At 35.3% G+C, this 17,004-nt stretch overlaps 1 protein-coding gene and 1 long non-coding RNA gene across 2 annotated transcripts in view; both read left to right on the top strand.

Moving 5' to 3' along the window:
* Positions 1 to 1,740: 1,740 nt before the first annotated feature.
* LOC139994801 (uncharacterized) lies at positions 1,741 to 11,775 on the top strand. The gene is made up of 5 exons (XR_011801756.1): positions 1,741 to 2,295; positions 3,804 to 5,329; positions 5,415 to 7,249; positions 7,372 to 10,677; positions 10,717 to 11,775. It is a non-coding gene; the product is annotated as an uncharacterized lncRNA (long non-coding RNA).
* A 341-nt stretch (positions 11,776 to 12,116) lies between these two features.
* Rhogap100f (Rho GTPase activating protein at 100F) overlaps positions 12,117 to 17,004 on the top strand; it is a 57,918-nt gene continuing 53,030 nt past the window's right edge. The window contains exon 1 of the mRNA XM_072017738.1: positions 12,117 to 12,929. The gene's annotated coding sequence lies outside the window, so the exon portion shown is untranslated. The remainder of the gene's footprint in view (positions 12,930 to 17,004) is intronic.

Genomic DNA, 17,004 nt, shown 5'->3' on the forward strand with positions numbered 1-17,004 from the left:
GTCCCATGAAAAAGTGTTATTCTACATTTTCGACTTATTGTTTCACGCAGAGTTTCCGCCTCAACGTTTGCGCCATGATTATGGAACACCCTGTACAGGTGCACGCTGCTGGAACATTCTTTAATGAAACGTAAAACCGAGGCTTTAAGGTAGACGTTCTTATTAGATAAGACACGATCCCTTAACCTTTAAGCGCTTAAATTTAAGGTTCTGCGACGTTGGATACTGTAAAATTCGCTTTAAACTAATTGCTGACCTACGTGCTCTGGGAAAAATTATTTCGCTGTTTTTATTTCGGAATGATTTCTAAAGAGATTATAAATTTTTCTTGATCTGTTTACCAGAAGTTTGTTTCCTGTTCCTAGCCAGGGGCAAGCTTGGTCAGCGAGGCGAGTTCGAAGGAACAGATAAACTCTGATCGAGTTGCATTCAAGAGCTGATTCGATAATTTGGAAAGCGAGGGATACAGAAGTGCTTTATTGGGAGTGAACTCGAAGTAGGACTCAAAATGAAATATACCTTCTATCTTTCAATTTAAAGCTAAAGAAATATATTACTTTGAAATGAAATATAGTATTGCTTATCAAAAATGAAAGTAACTCTTATGAGGAAATATACATTTAGCAAACTGTCGGTAAGGAAAGAAAGAAACTATTACCGATAATCGACAATCGATAAAAATGCGCTAGAAATATTGGTAAAGTAGGTTACTAAATCGATCGATATATGTATCAACCGAGATCACATCATTAAGAAAATTTATAAAACGAAACATACTATCACTGCCATCTCTTCATCTTTCATGGTACTTGAGCATAGAAAACTTTAGAGTACAGTAACTATTATTTAAATAATCTTTATGATTACTTGTATTCAGCTTTATAATAAAATGAAAAGTAACTTAAAAGATGTTCGTTGATTTACAAAAGACAATTAATATAATATTTTATTACAATAATGAAATTTAATTTAGATGTTAAATTAATCAATAATAAACAGTAAGTGAAACACTGTTTGATAATGATATAATTTCGAACTTTGTAAGAAAGATCAGAAATACCTAATATATTTAAAAATATAAAATTAGATACGCTTTAATTAATTACTCAACTAATACTTACTTTACGATTATGTTCTTCCAAGTCTCTTTGTAAAAATTGCTGTATCACGTTATTAAAAATCCGAAACACATGTTATAACTTCTAATTGATTCCTGACATTTGAATGCCTAACCCTAAATGTGTTAACACCTCACTGTGTTAAGTGGCGTTCTCTACCGGTCGATATTGTAAAATAAAGTTATATCATAAACGAGGTATATATTACACTTAGCACTCAATGTATCTTTCTGTCCATGTCATTTTGCGAGGAAAACGATACGCAAAAAGTAAAAAAAAAGTTATTCTATCGTGAATTGTGATGGACGTTTGAATTTTAATCTGGAAGTAATTACAAATCTTGTTAAATATATAGCTTAGTGATTAATTAATTAAGTATATAGCTTAGCCTAATTTTGTTAAGTATATAGCTTCTCCAATTTTGACTATTTAATTTTATTCTTTTAGTTAAAAGTTTTATTAAATCACTAATATAAGAAATCGATCGGCGAAAATTAAGAATTTTTTACCATTTTATTGAAAAAGGATCGAATTTCCATTTAATATCATTTAATCCATTGAATGCTCAAAATTTACCAAAATAGATACATTTAAGTTAAGTTCCAATAAATTTATTTAAACATGTTTGGATAAACGGAAGTAGAAGTTCTGAAAATGGCCAAAATATAACTAATCTTTTTGGTAAATTTTAAACACTAAGTGGATTAAATTGTAAAGATAGAATTTAGAAAATGTTTTATTATCTTTCCAAAAACGAAGTCACTAAATCATTTAAATAATTTTTAAAGTGATTCGGTATTTGAGAGTTCTTTCAAGAATTGAAATAAATTCAGAATTCTTAATTTGATGCATCCACTTACATCTGAGGTATTTCAAATTTTTGCGCCATTGCAAACCAAGCAATCCTCCAATCACTTCAAAGCATTTAACTGCTTTCAGTCGTTATACGACCGCGCACGCGAGAGTTTCGTGTTGAGTATGATAAAATTCGTGTGATTTTTCGTAAAAAGTTAAAAAATATACGTGATCGAAAAGGAGCGATTAGTAGAAAGTGTTGGCGATATGGAGAAGTCTTGGACTCTGAAGAAAGTAAAAGGCATAGCTTGGATAGAATTGCCGCCATGAAGAACATCATTGCGCAGTGTGAATACGTCAAGAATTACATGTGAATACTATGGTAAGTACCTTCCAATTTTCTTGATTATTTATAATTAAATGTTCGTGTTTATCATTTAAAATGTAACTCCGAAGATAAAAGATTATTTAAATGCATACATATTATGGGAACATAAGTATACAATTTAAGGTTAGACAATTCATATTGCATAGCGTTGTGAGGCGCGAAAATTTTATTTGAATTGAATGAATAAAACTATATGATTATTTATGGATTATAATATAAATTGATAAACATATTTAGTGTAAATAAATTATTTAATTCTATAATTAGATTTAGATATACGTATAAGAAATTTATTGCGTCATTAAGTCATTTGAGTTATTAAAAGCCATTATCAAATGCTATCAAAGTAACAATGTTTGCAATTGTCAAATATGGATTTGAATTTTTGAACTTTTTATTCTTATATATTATGTAATACTGTACAGAAAAGGTTATATAAAATTTTTAAATAAATATATATGTTATTTAGAATTATTAAAATAATAAATAGGCATAGAAATAAGTTTCAGTTACTATTGAAATAGGAAACATATGTATTTATGTGACATTGTAATGAATACGATTTAAGATTTTTAAAGAAATTTTCTTGAATCTTTAATATAGTAATTGATACTTTGTTTTTTTATAATTAATGTATGAAAATCATTTCATACAAATGTTCCAACATTTAATTGGATGTTTGCTATTATGACAAATGAAAAAGAAAATAAGGATATCTCAAACATTCTACATAAAAGAAAAGATTCATTAACCTAAGTAACTCGGTTAGAATTGAAACTGTATTTCTCTCCAGTGCAAGCATCGTGCATCCTAATTATTCTTCATCGTTCCATTCTACTCAAACAAGAAGCTCAATGAACAAGCATTCTCAACAAAGATATCTATTTATTTCAGCAATTAAACCATATATAAGATTAGTATCTCAAGTCAATCCTGTATTCACTGGCTACAGAAAGTATAGGCAGACCATCGTATTTATTATAGCATTTACAGTCTAATTAATTAAGTCTAGGTGTATTAAATTACATGTTCTTTAGTAGTACCTCCGTATAACTACTAAAATTTGATACTATGAAAACCTGATAAAAGAAAGCATTTTATTGGAACAATACCTCTTGTAGGCATTGTACAATTTATCAGTGGAATAATCCACAAAGATATTTAGATTTTTTCTTGTTTCCATTAAAGTCCCATAGGGAATTTCCCAATATTGATCTATAAAAAAACAATGTCTTACTTTCTATCAAATACTTTGCAATATTCTTAAGGAACTGGAAATCTTGATTCGTTAGCTCATACTTATAGAAAAATACAGAATGTTCCAGTAATCACAATTAGACTGCTATTTACCAGCTGTTGAATAACTTTCAAGGAAACACTTTCTCCGATAAGATTGTAGACTTTAAATGATTGTACATAAAAATCTAACGAACCAAGACTGAATTCTCCAAAGAATATTACGCAGGATTCAGAACAAAATAAAAATATATTCTCTTTTGTAGATTAAGATACATCTAATAGAGGATCTCCTGTAGAATTTCTAATAGAAGATTTCTAATTTAATTGGTCTAACGAATTTTATCAGGCCTGTCTCAGTGAAGCTCAATGAAAGTAAATAGGAAGTTGAATGCCGGAGCAACCTAAGACTCTGACCAGGCAGAATCAACGTGGTTACGTGGTTCGAACGGCGAGAGCCGGTTAAAGAGGTGTGTTCTGATGAATGAACGAATGGATAAATGTCAGAACGGCGGTAGGGGCGGTAAAAGAAGAGACGGACTTGCGCCCCTGCAGGTCCGAAGTCTGTTGGAGGGGGCGTAGAGGACGTAGGATGTAGAAGGGTGAGGGGTCGTTGGGTTAATTGCACCGCATCACAGAACGTAGTATTTCGTAGTACGTGATGGTGGGGATGTAATGCGTCCTCGATCGTCCTCGTCCTCGTCGACGGCGTCGTCGTTGCCGTCGTTATTCGTATGTAAGCTGCACGCTCACCTGGATCGACGTATGCGTATCAGGGCCGTATCCACACAGGTGTTCCATTCAAAAAAGAAATATTCAATTTTCTATTCAACTTTGATGTAACCTCGTTACTTTAAGCCTCTACTAGTATAGTGATTATAAAATTAATTTCAAAACAACTTTATTTCTTCTTTCTTGATGTAAAAGAAAGTTACTTGAATTTTCTATTGATGAGTAGTGAGCATAATAATTTGTATAAAAATTGTATTTCTACTTTCCAATTTTTATTTCTTAATGCGAATTGTAGAACAAATTATCGCAGTCATCAATGATGCAACAGTGTCAATTGAGGGTTAATAATGTTATTACGCTAGAATTACCAGATCAAAATAATTGGAATCAGGTTTTTTGTTTTTCCAATGGAATATTATAATGGAGGAACATAAGTTACATTCTCTGTCTTTTACAGAGAAACAGTTTTAAGATTCAGCATATTGTTAATCCCATATTATCAAGAATGTGTTTCTACTATAATTTTCAATTAGTAGAAATAGGTAAATATTTTTGGTGTTACTAATATTTTAGTTTCATTGGGATAGAAACACTTATTTTAGATATATTACATTAATTCCAATTAACTATCTGGAGCATATTAAAGGGCTTGTTAGTTTTAGCATTAATAACAAAATTAATTCATAGTAAATAGATAGGAAAGAATATATCTAATGGATAAAATAGACTAGAGATGGTTTCATAATAATTGAAACTTGGTGAAATTCTATTTATATATTAGAATTTGTCTTTTCACTTTTCCTTAGATAACGATAATAAGGTGTTAATGGATTTGGAAGTTTTAGGGTGTACCAAGGAGTGAGAATTTCTGAAAATATCGAAGGACTTAATCTGACGAATCCACGGGCAATTTAATCGCGTATAAAGTTTAAAATAACTTCTATACTTGAGTGTCTTGGAGATTTCTGAAGGAACCTGTAATCTTGATGAATTTAAGGAGCTGGCAATTTTCGCGAAGCTAATTCTGCTCTTGAGGGAAGCACAACTTTTGCGCCATTTCGTCAGTCTTAAACAAACACTTATAGAAATTGTTTTATTTCTTTCTTGGTTAATTTATATAGATTAATTTAAATAATTTGTTTTAGAACATTTGAAGATTACAAGGGAAAACGCATGTCTCATTTGTATCATGGTAATGCTATAATTTCATTGATCTTGATGTTATTCAGTGGTTACTTTGATATAAAATAGTTAAAGATAGGAAAAACCCATTTAGTTAGTCTAAAGGTATAACTGATTAAAAATATGTGACAAGTGCATGAAGATTTATGAAAAAATGAACTTACCATAATACTTTTAAGAAATCAATATATTTGATGATCTCACTCATAACCAATTTTAATAAAAAGATAAATTTGGTAATATACGTGAATTGTTGACAAGATATGAGATATTAAAATTGCTATCATTGCTATGAAAAACAAAAAATATGACTTATCACAGCTTTCCCCTGTAGTTTTCTTTTATTAGAGGTGTCGTATTTAGGAAACGAGTTTAACAGTGCCATATCAGACATTGGCGGAGCCCCGAGTCGCCAAATGGACGATAATACGAACCAATCGGCAGGACGTACTTGATGAACGTAATAATCGATCGGTTGAAACGTTTGACACACTTTTCCAGCCAGACAACGATTAATTTTCGTCGATGCAAATCTGTACTAAGTGATGTGGCGAAGGCGTTTTCGTGGAAATGGCACAGGTGCACTGAAACTCTGTATTGTAATAAATAATCGATACCATTCATTGTCTCTGATGTAGCTGTGGTTCAGATTAGAGAAGCACCTTTTCAACATATTGGAATTCTAGGGGGAAATATCTTCCTCTTTGATATTTTCCACGGTATATTCAAGCGAGTCAATTAATAAGTTTCAAGCAAAAATTATTTCAATGTACCAAGATACTCAGAGAGAAAAATTGATTTCTACAACGCAATGAGTACAATTTCATTCAGAATACTAACAATTTCAAAGCAAAAGCGTGGCTTTTGCTTTGAGCTCCAAAATACTTTAAATTTCAAAAGATCGGATATATTATATTCTATATAGACAAAATTGAAAATTTGCATAATTTTATGTACAATCAGGGCGAAGAGGAGAATTGATACGGTGCTGGTAGCTCGTGTGCGTGACGTGGAAAGCACACGCGAGCACACGCTCACGCTGCTCGCGTGTCAACTACCGTAACCCTCGAGTACATCGGGGGTTTCACGATGGACGGGGTCGCGGCTGAAAGGAAGGGGCTGAAAAAAGGTGTGAATGCCGGATGGCATTCATTCAAATGCCGTCCAATCACAGCATCGTACTCCAGGTCGAGTAGCAGGGCCGGCATGCATCGGGAATTATTAAGTCCTCGCGATTCCCTGTTGCGTTAACGAGCCAAATTAACTCAAACCGAGAAGAAAAACTGTCTGCGAGATAAACTGGATAAATATTGTATTAATTATTGCTGCATTGCGTATACCATACTGTTAACCACGCCGAAGTGGATGTTCTAAAAAGAAGCTTGTATGCTGATGCTTATAAAATAGAAATTGAAGACTATTTTAAAGATTGGTTTGTAAAAAGGATGATGAAATTTGGAGTAAGAAGGATTGTATTTGAATGAGATTTCAACAAATCAAATAAAACAGTAACTGGAATGAAAGGTCGTGGCATAAATCAAGTGGATCTGCTAATTTCCTGTGGATCAATTTTGTATAGTTAATTGCATTTTAATTTTTGTTGATTAGTACAAATTGGTTTAGAAGTAAACCAATAAACAAAGCAATGAATAGTATGTCGAACGGTATTAGTTAGAATAAGGATATCTCTGATGAAATATAAGCAAAAAGCAGATCCAGAAATGTGTAGCTATATTTGAATAGCAAAGTGTGTGTTGCATTGAAGAAGATAAAAATGAAGATTGAAGATAAGAATAAGGTACCATTTAACTTTCACTGAATCAATCTCTTTGAACTTTTACCAATTTTACTTGAAATAACTCTTCTAAATGGAATAAAAGCTTCTATGAATAAATAAAATAAAGATATAATCTTTCCTAGATTCTGCAGTTTCAGTTAGACACCGGTCTGAAATTTATGAATCAAATAGAGAGGATCCGGCTCGACTCGCCGAGGCAACGTCTTTCTGCCGAGTGTTTTTGACACGAGGCGGTCTCTCCAATCGATCCAGGCTAGAATAGCCGAACCGGAAGTGGGACGTTTAGGCTCGATGGGAATGACAACGAAGAGAGAGCGACTTAACTTTGGATCACGACGGGGCCCTCTCGCTGTGAATCACTCGAACGAATTTCCTCGATAAGATAGCTAGCTCTCCTCCCAGCCGCCTATTCTTCCATGCGAGAATTACTTTCGTTCAACGAAGGAGAGGCGATTCTTCTACTTAAGAATTAATTGAAAGGGAAACGAATCGTCGACGTTGATCGAACGAGGATCTAGAAGACATCAGCGTCTTCCATGAACCATCCTGTTTCATCTCTTTCATAAGTTATTAAATAGATAGAAAAGAAGAACGTCCAGACAAATTGCTATTATAATTTTGGTAGATTAATTTACGGTTATGTGTATTTCATTTGTTAGAATACTAGTAGGATTGTTCATATTTAAGATGTGGCCAAAATATTGGGTCCATACGTAATTGTTTTCGTGGTATAAGTTTGAAAGAAGAATTTCTTCTTTTGAAGAGATGTAACGGATTCTGTGTGAAAAATTAAATGATACTTATACTTTTGTTAAATTCTGCGATACTGCAACTGCACAGAATATTTTTAACGCTATCTTGGAGAACTGAATATTTAAATAATGAAAATAAGTAAAAATATAGAAATTTAATGGTTGAACTATTTAATTTTATTAATATCTTCAGATCTGCTGAACGAAGATCGATTAGTCTTGATATTTCCAAAAGAACTGCTATAATCTTGAATATAATTAATTTCTATAAAGAAATTCTAATTTAATCTAACAATGAAAAAATGTTTCATCTAATTTTAATTTAATAATTGAAGATTCCTGTGGATTAATATTAAAAGAACAATAAGAGAAGATAAATTTTCTCTAGCAAAGAGAATCTTATTAATTCCAATTAATATTTCTAAATTGATTTCAAGTATCAATTTGAACAATAACTCACTAGGCCACAATTGGTGTGGTTAGAGGCATCAGTGAAGCAGGATAAAGGTAGATCCCGTTTCACGTTCAGGTTTTCTGGTGTCTACGGTTGAAACTGATATACTCTGAGCTGAAAGACAAGTAACTTTCATCGATCTTGTTCGGCGATCCCGTCATCCCCCAGTGGCGAGGATCTCCCTCTCGTTTTTGCGTTTAATTGCTCGTCACGACGACGAGCGTCGAACCCGAATAAATTTGAAAGCTGTTCACGGGGAATTTTATTGAACGTCCGGCAGAAACTCTGCGACGATTCTCACCGTTATTAACGTATCCATTCTGGCCGCGTTTTACTCTCAAACTATAAGGAAATTAAGCAGCTGTTTCACTGAAATGGAACAAAATATGTTGCAATCTGATAGAACAGTTTTCATCTCAACTAACATAACGTCAGAACAATTTTCATCCGAATTATTCTTTCTGTTAAAAAAATTAATTTTCTAGGAAGAAGATTGTGACGAAGTTGAACTAAGTTTTACGTCTCTTGGAGGTCACGTTTTAGGGGAAAAATTATTCTTATTCAGATACATATCGTTAAAATTGAATATTAATTATAAATTATTATTATATAAATTATAGATAATTGTAGATCAAGAAGGGACTTGTGTATCACTATGAAAATTTTGTTTAAAGTTATTCTTCCGTTTTTGGGAAGAGGGAAAACATAGACAAAGGTGATTTTCGTTATGAGCTGCTCAGTCGTCGTGGCTGGCACAAACCACTAGATTCCTCTTCATGTTAAGGTTCTGTATATTTTCAGTGACTTCTGTCAGGGAGTAGTATGACAATTGGCAGCTGATTGCGATCTTGCACCCCTGTTGGGAGGGAGAGGAGAAAAAATTAGCGACGGAGGAGGCAATCAACGTGTCTGTGAAGTAGCGTGGCCCTAGGTTTTGCGGCTGTATCGACCTAATAGTCCGTAGTTCGCGGCAGCTCGTAAAATACGGCGATTACACGACGTGATTTCGTGGAAAACCATAATAGCCGACCCTGACCGTCGAGAAATCGTCCCATCGGAACGAACAGTTCAGAAGATCCTCCCTTTGCAATTTATCGATGCTGCAATTCGGCTCTCCAACCTATCCAACCTTCAGAAACTGAGAAATTTTCTAAAAGATTCATATAAAACCTGTCTTGCTCGTCGAAATAATCAATTCATAGAAACTTTAGTAATTTACATTGGTGCATTTTTGCAGATTTGAACGACATTTTCGTAAAGTGCGTAAATGAAGAATGGGAAGCTTTTTGCGTTCTATTAATTTCTAATTCTAGTAACCTTGACAGACGAACATGGCACTACAATTGTAATATGATTATTAATGATCATTTCCCATTTTCCATAAAAAGTTGGAAGTGTGTACTTTTGGAATATCAAGAAATGCAGCAGGAGATCTTGTTCAAAGCTAGATAGATGATTATTTTCTGAATCGCTTATGCTGAATCTTTTGTTAGTTTATTATACTGTGAAGAAATTACAGATCTGCAGATGTCGATATTGAAAATAAAAGACAAATAGTAAACTTTACGCACCAAAGAGCCACAGGTGCAATAGTATCTCACAAAAACTCATTATAGAAAAATATCGTATGCTTTAGAAACTGCGAGGAAGAAATTTAAGAGGCATTCCATCGATCGGAGCATCCCGGAGAGCCTGGAAATACCGAGTACATCCGTTGGTGATAGAAAGCAGCGGACTAGGGGTTGGGCTCTGCTTATCCTGGAGCCTCGATAAGCATCGTTTCGTATGAGGGACTATTTACAGCGAGGCAAGAAATTTAATAAAACTCGGAGAAGTCGTGGAAAACCGATGTAGCACTATGCATATGCTTCTCTGTCACTGTCGCCGTTTCTGTGGCCGGAAGAGTAGGAGAGAAGAAGAATTTCAACGTCTGTGTGCGGAGGGTTCGACAGCCTGAGAACTAGCAGAAGAAGCCAGGACTCGTCGTACAGTGGCACAGAATCAATTTACCAGCCGAATCTATATTTCAGTTTTTACGGGGACTTACTACGCCTTTGCTGTCTCCTGTCAACAAAATTTTCTCAATCGTTCCCGTTAAATTTCATGAATACTATATTGTATTTATCAAATGGTATTTTGGCCGGAAGTAAATATTTAATTATTTTGGGAAGTGGTAAATCAGTTATGTTAAAGAATATAGATGAAAATAGTAGGATTTTGTAGTAAAATTGTTTGATAAATTGTTAGGATGATTTTCTAAGTGCAGTTTGAATGATATGTAGGTTCATTAGATTATTATTTAATCAAAATAATTATCAGTAGATTGGGTATTTTTATGCGTTTATGGGAAATTTAAAGCTGCAAAAATTTGTAAAATATTTAAAATAGGGTATTTGTTATTATATTCAATAAGTGAAACAAAATTTATTCTATTATAAGTTATTCAAATATTTTTATGTGTCACTGTGCACAAACCCAGTAACTCAGCATATTCTGTTGAAATATTTCGATAGATTTTATTAAAATATACTATCGTTATTTGTATTAGGAACACGACTCGTGGCTCTCACGTTTGAACCATAATTTGCGGCACAAGCCGACCTCGATGTAAGACAATGGCTTAAATGTGTTAGCCGAGGAGATCCAGTTAGATTAATTGATATTCGATACTAAATGCTTTTCCGTGCCACCCCGTGAAATAATTCGAAGAATCGTTCACCCATCGAGAACCTTAATTCCATATTTCCATTAATTACTAGAGAAAAAATCCGAAAATCGTATATCATATCCGAATGCAGAAAGAACCTACGTATGCCTTTGTTTGAACAGACAGAACTAAATCGTTCGAAAAAAACAAAGAATCCGCAGAAAGCATTCAAATAACCTGTTGCATCGAGTCAGGCGAAAAAAAAAAAAATCAAAAAGCCGCTCGGTCAACTGAGATCCAGAAGAATCAATAAACCTATTAAGTTCAACGAAATAACCATAGCTCATAGTTAAACGCGACTAATCTATGCTACGATATGTCTTCTTTTCTGTGCCTGACCAAAACTTTGTTTTTCTATGTCTTGAGTTCACCTTCGTTTCTTCCATCTTTCAAGGAAGGAAATTTCAAGCGGAATGAAATAATGGGAAGAAAAGATGAAGGAAAACTAATTGCGATTAATCATCTATGGAACGACTTCTTTTCATTGTCCAACTAAAATGTAATTTGTTGATTTACAAATCCATGGCCATTGACTTCCATTTTTCAGAAATAAAAAGTCCAAGGAAAATAAAATTTGAAGAGATAATGAAGAAATGAAAAGTAGTTGCGAATAGGTGCCCATTTTTATTGACTTCCATTTTCTAGAAAATAAAATTCTAAGCAAAATAAAAGAAATAAATAAATAAAATGAGATTATTTTCTCATGGAACGCTTCCAAAATGTCTGCACACAGATTCATTTTTATTAATTTCCATCTTGCAAAAGAGAAAAAGGCAAACGAAACTAATTGGAAGAGTAGACTACTAATTCCCTAGGAAATGTCCTCTTTCCAATATTTAACAAAAATCCTATATCTTAAGCCTGTCTACATTGATTACTAATGTCCAAAAATGAAAAATTTCATTTGAATGAAATAAGAAAGAAAGAATAAAAAGAAAAAGGAAACTGATCTCGATTATTCGCCTACTAACAAAAGCCTTCTAATCAAAATTACACTTTTCCATCCACAAGTCCATCTTCATTGACTCCTAATCTTCGAAAGAGAAGTTCGCAAACAAACCAAAGTAGAATAAAAGAAAACGAAATGAATAAAGAGAAGTGAAAAGAAACTCGAAAACTGACTTCGGTCCGGCGGAAAAATTGATTCAGCGTAGTCTGGAGGGCCACGGCGAATACGCGAGAAGAAGAGGAGCCGGGGGCGCGTGTGCGCAGTTCCCTCGACCAACATGTCCGCCCGGGTACTCTAGGTAGTCGTGGTTATGCGGCGCGGTGCGTTGCACACCGTCGTCAGGCGAATCCTCGGTTTTCCGTGCTGCGTACGTCCGCGAGACACGCGTGTCCCTTCGATGACCGGCTAAAGGGCCAGGATCGCTGAGTCGTCGCCTCCTGGTGATTGTGGCTGGCTCTGGTACAAGTTCACCAGGGGTAGTGCACGAGGTTCCGAGCAGCTGCGGGGAGGCTGGAGCCGCGACACGGACAGTCAGAGTGCTGCTCGAGAGTGGAGAATCGCGGGAGAGCCAGGGAGAGACAGGGAGAGACAGAGGCTTACTGGAGGTGAAACACAAGCGGGCAAGAGAGGGAGAAGCTTGAGGCAGGCGCGCGTATTGATTCCCGCGTGGCGTTTATACGGTGAGGTGAGAAAGCTGCAACCGGAAGACTCGTGCCCGCTTCCTTCTTGCTCGCTGAAAAAGTCGAAGGAAAGGCGGACTGGGCCAACCACATTGGGTTCCTGGCTCCGAAGCTGCTCGTCCTTCGGTTACTAGAAAGGTACGTTGCACCAATGGACAAACCGGACGGACTCTGGCTGGTCACTTTGATTCATTCAGTAGAGAGCTGTTTAAGAGAGAGAGTCGGCAACACGCGCGTCTTCCTTGAGGAGAGAGAGAGAAAAGAGGATAGTCAGTGTTTATGTGTACGTGTGGGTGTATGTTAGTACGAGTCGAGGGAGGGTCGGTTGAAGGCACTCTCGAAAAAGGGTATATCGATCCGCTGGTCCGGGACCATTGGCTCTGGCACGCCACCACGAAATCGTGCTTCACTCGACCCTTCTTCCCTTTCTTCACCCTTTCTTCGGGGTGTTTCTATGTTCTTCCCACTCGTTCTATACTACTGTACGGTATCTCTATTACCTACTTTTCTTATTTATTCTTTATATTCTTCTTTTATACCGATTCTTGCTCGTTCAGTATATATTTTGTATTTTATCCCTTTTCGAGGTTAGCGAGTATACGTTTTATTATTTTGCTTCCTCTTTTATGACTTTAGATAAAGGGTATATAGTTGGTTGCTGACATTATTCCAAGGGTAGTGGCAAGTGTTACTTGATTGATGTAAGGATCACAGTGAGCAAGATCCTGGCTGCTGCGATGCTCTTGTTACTCTCGCCCTTAAACGTATCCCTTATCGATCCAGGCCCGGCTACATTGCCGTACGATCCGAAATTGCGCTCCACGAGCTTCTTCTGCGTCCATTGCCACCTTATCGACCCTACTGGCATCTATTTTTCACAGTCGGAATCGCTTCGTTTTGCTCTTCACCGTACCACTTCTTAATATTCTTCGTCTTGAACTACTTTAACTACACATTTTTTTTCAATTAATTGGACGATCGCCTGTTTTCAGCCGAAATTTGCATATAGAATGTGTTGGAAGATTATCGCGACATTTTAAAGAAGAGAAAAGAGCGATAACGTTTTTGGAGGATAGCACTTTTTATATCGTGACTTCTAACCGGCTATTACACGAGGAAAATCCATAATTAGAATAACGACACCCTTAGGGCGAGACGCGGGGGAGCGTATAAATAGCTTTACTATCCTCCTTCTATAACTTTCTTTGAAGATAATGGGATCGTTAAACCGGTACACCTATCTCCGCTCTAAGAAGAATATAAAAATTCCAACGCTACCTGTGCTGGATGCAGAACCGAACTTTCACAGTATTCTTCGCCTTCTTTCTTTCTTCTTCTTGTTGAAGAGAAGAAGAAATTCCAAGATGGTGCACAATTGTAGTATCTTCTCCCAAGTGGTTTGTCTTAGTTGGTCAGTCAGGCTTGGTCTGTCCGTGTCTTGTCTCTTCTGTATCGATAGAACATGAAACGGATAGCGGAATCGAGGAATGAAGTTCAGGAGAACCAGTTGAATGTCGCTGATTCTTTCCTCGGGTATAATAGTATCGACTGTAGCTTGTAACAACTCTGGTGCATATCAGCGCTCAAAACAATGTTTTCTTATATGCAGAATTTCTTGAGAATTTTATAGTCATTAAGAAATATATTCATATTCGATGATATATATTTTCTCTTTCTGAGAGAGCTTTCTTCTTTTCACAGTTTTGACTTGTTTGATGAAAGAAACTACGTTTATGTGGAATGACCGTAAACGTGTATTCATTCTGAAGCAGAGTTCCGCATCGTGCCTTTGTTTATTCATGTCGCTGCACTCTGGCTCAAAATAAATAATGAATGAAGCAAGTAACGGTAAAGGGGGAACTGTATGCGAAGAAGTTCCAAATATCATTCCACGCAACTCTTAAATGATATTAAACTTTGAGTAGAAGATTGTCTCAAGATCATTTTGTACAAAGCACGTAACATTTTTACCACATACGCCGCTAACTAGTCAATTTTTAAATATTTAAAATCACTATCATATACTACATTACATCCTACACTTTCACGATTATTTTAAGTAGCACCTATAGTAATGAGTTTAACAAACTTTTCAAATAACTTTCATATATATATTTTAGGCAAATATCAATTCTACTATTAAATAACGAAATCCATAGAATAGGCAAACCTCAGGTGCAGTTTTCTGTAAATATCTCAAAGTAAATATCTTAAGGTAATTTTATTAAATTATCATATTTTATTATTGACATATATATTAATTATGTTACTAAAATCTTTAGATTAAATAATTCTGAGGAAAAATGTTAAACGGAAAATGAAGGAAAAAAAAGACGATTGAGTTATCATCCGGAGGATGACTGATATCACATGGACCAAACGGCGATCGAACCGCCCTTACGACAAAGATTTTGCGCAGTAGTAGGCCCCCCCTTTTATTTAACGACGGTACACACACGTCGTCGCGCAGTTTGAGACCGCGCTCGTCCCCCCGTGGAAGTCGTCGCCTTCCTCGTCCTCGCGGAGAGAAGGAAAATCGTGTGCCGCGATGTTGGGCGTTAAGTGGCGTGTACGACGTTGTTAAGATACGCTTGGCGTGAGCCGGTGTAGTTAATCTCGCGTGCCTCCTCGTGGACAGCTTTTTTCAGTTCATTTTTTTGCCCTTCTTTCTAACGAGCTGTTGTGTCTCGCCGGAAAAATTTCGCCGATTCTGTGTGAGATATTAGTGTGAATCGTTTGGGCGCTTTGTAGATAGTGTTTGTGATCAGGGAATCGCCAGCTCCAATCAGTTGTCTGAATTGTTTGGTAAAGTAGTTGATACTTCCAAGATTTCTGTTACCTTTATCTATGTCGTTGAAACTGAACTCATTTATTAGGAGTTCAAGTGTTGAAAATTTAGATAGTTGGATATAATTATAAAACTTTCAATTGCAATGGAATTGATAAAACTATTGAATTTGATGTATGGAATTGGTCGAAATATTCAGAAGGGTATAATACTCAAATATACGTAGTCCTGTAGAAAGAAACGTGTATGAAGTAATTAGAGGATCATGTGCTGAAAATTTTGGATATTTGGTTCTTTAGAATTTTGATTTACTGAGGAAGGAAAAGCTTGTGTAAATTAATTAGATGATCGTGTACTCAACATTTTTGAAAAATTAAATATTTAGTGTTTAAAAATTTCAATATTGTATGGAATTGATCAAAATATTGAAAAGAAATGTATCTGTTATTTCGAGATAAATTATACGAGCAGCTTGTAATTGTTTTATTGGAAAGGAAAGTGAAAAGAACGATGAGTGATCAAAAGCACAGTGCTCCTCCAGCTTTATGTCATATTGAGAACTCCTTTGCTTAACGCTGACGTTTTCCCATGGAGTTGTCTGCAAAGTCGAAAGTCCGGGAAGCTTTATTACTCCCGCCTGTCGAAGCCCAACTTCTATGCAAGTTTTTGAATTTTCACATAGGAGCTTTAAAACTTATCGATAACTTCCAGGAATTTGCTTTGAAATTCCGCGCTCTCTCTCTCTCTCTCTCTCTTTCTCTCCCTCCCTCTTTATTACAAAGAAGAAAGTAGTCTAGGTTAATATCTAGAAGAGGTGAATCTAAGTAGATATTTGCTTCACGCAGTAAATATCATAAAGGGTATTTTACTTTTTATCCTTTTTGTATTCTTTCACCTTTAAATTTCCCATAAATGCATGGAAATCAGCAATCTACTTGTAACACAACTTGAAATAAAATACAGTTTCAAGGAGTTTAGTTCCAGCAGTTTACTAGGTTATAGAATTTGTAGAGTAAAGAATGAGATGATATAATAATCTTATTCTTTATATAAAGGTTTCGATGGAGCGCTTGTCGACGAGCAACCCGTCATACGCTCCTTGTTTCCGTGGGGTTTCGGTGTATGGGGGATTGCTCTTCAGCTGACGCCCAACACTTGCATCTTTAAAGCTTCGTTACTAAAAAGCAAAGTTACATGGAGTATACTCTAGAAAAATACTTATTTTTCATTTTACCATCACTTTCTGTTTATTCAGCAGAATTATATTTTAAATAATAATAATACAATACTGTCATTGTTAATTTGTAATAACGTAACACAGCAAAAGATACAGTAAACTCTAATAAGTAAAATAAGAAAATCAGATTGAAGTTTTCAAATTCCAAAGTGTTCGACACTTTACCTAATCCGCCTTGCGATATGTCT

This window comes from Bombus fervidus, chromosome 15 (genome assembly GCF_041682495.2).
Source record: "Bombus fervidus isolate BK054 chromosome 15, iyBomFerv1, whole genome shotgun sequence".
NCBI lineage: Eukaryota > Metazoa > Arthropoda > Insecta > Hymenoptera > Apidae > Bombus > Bombus fervidus.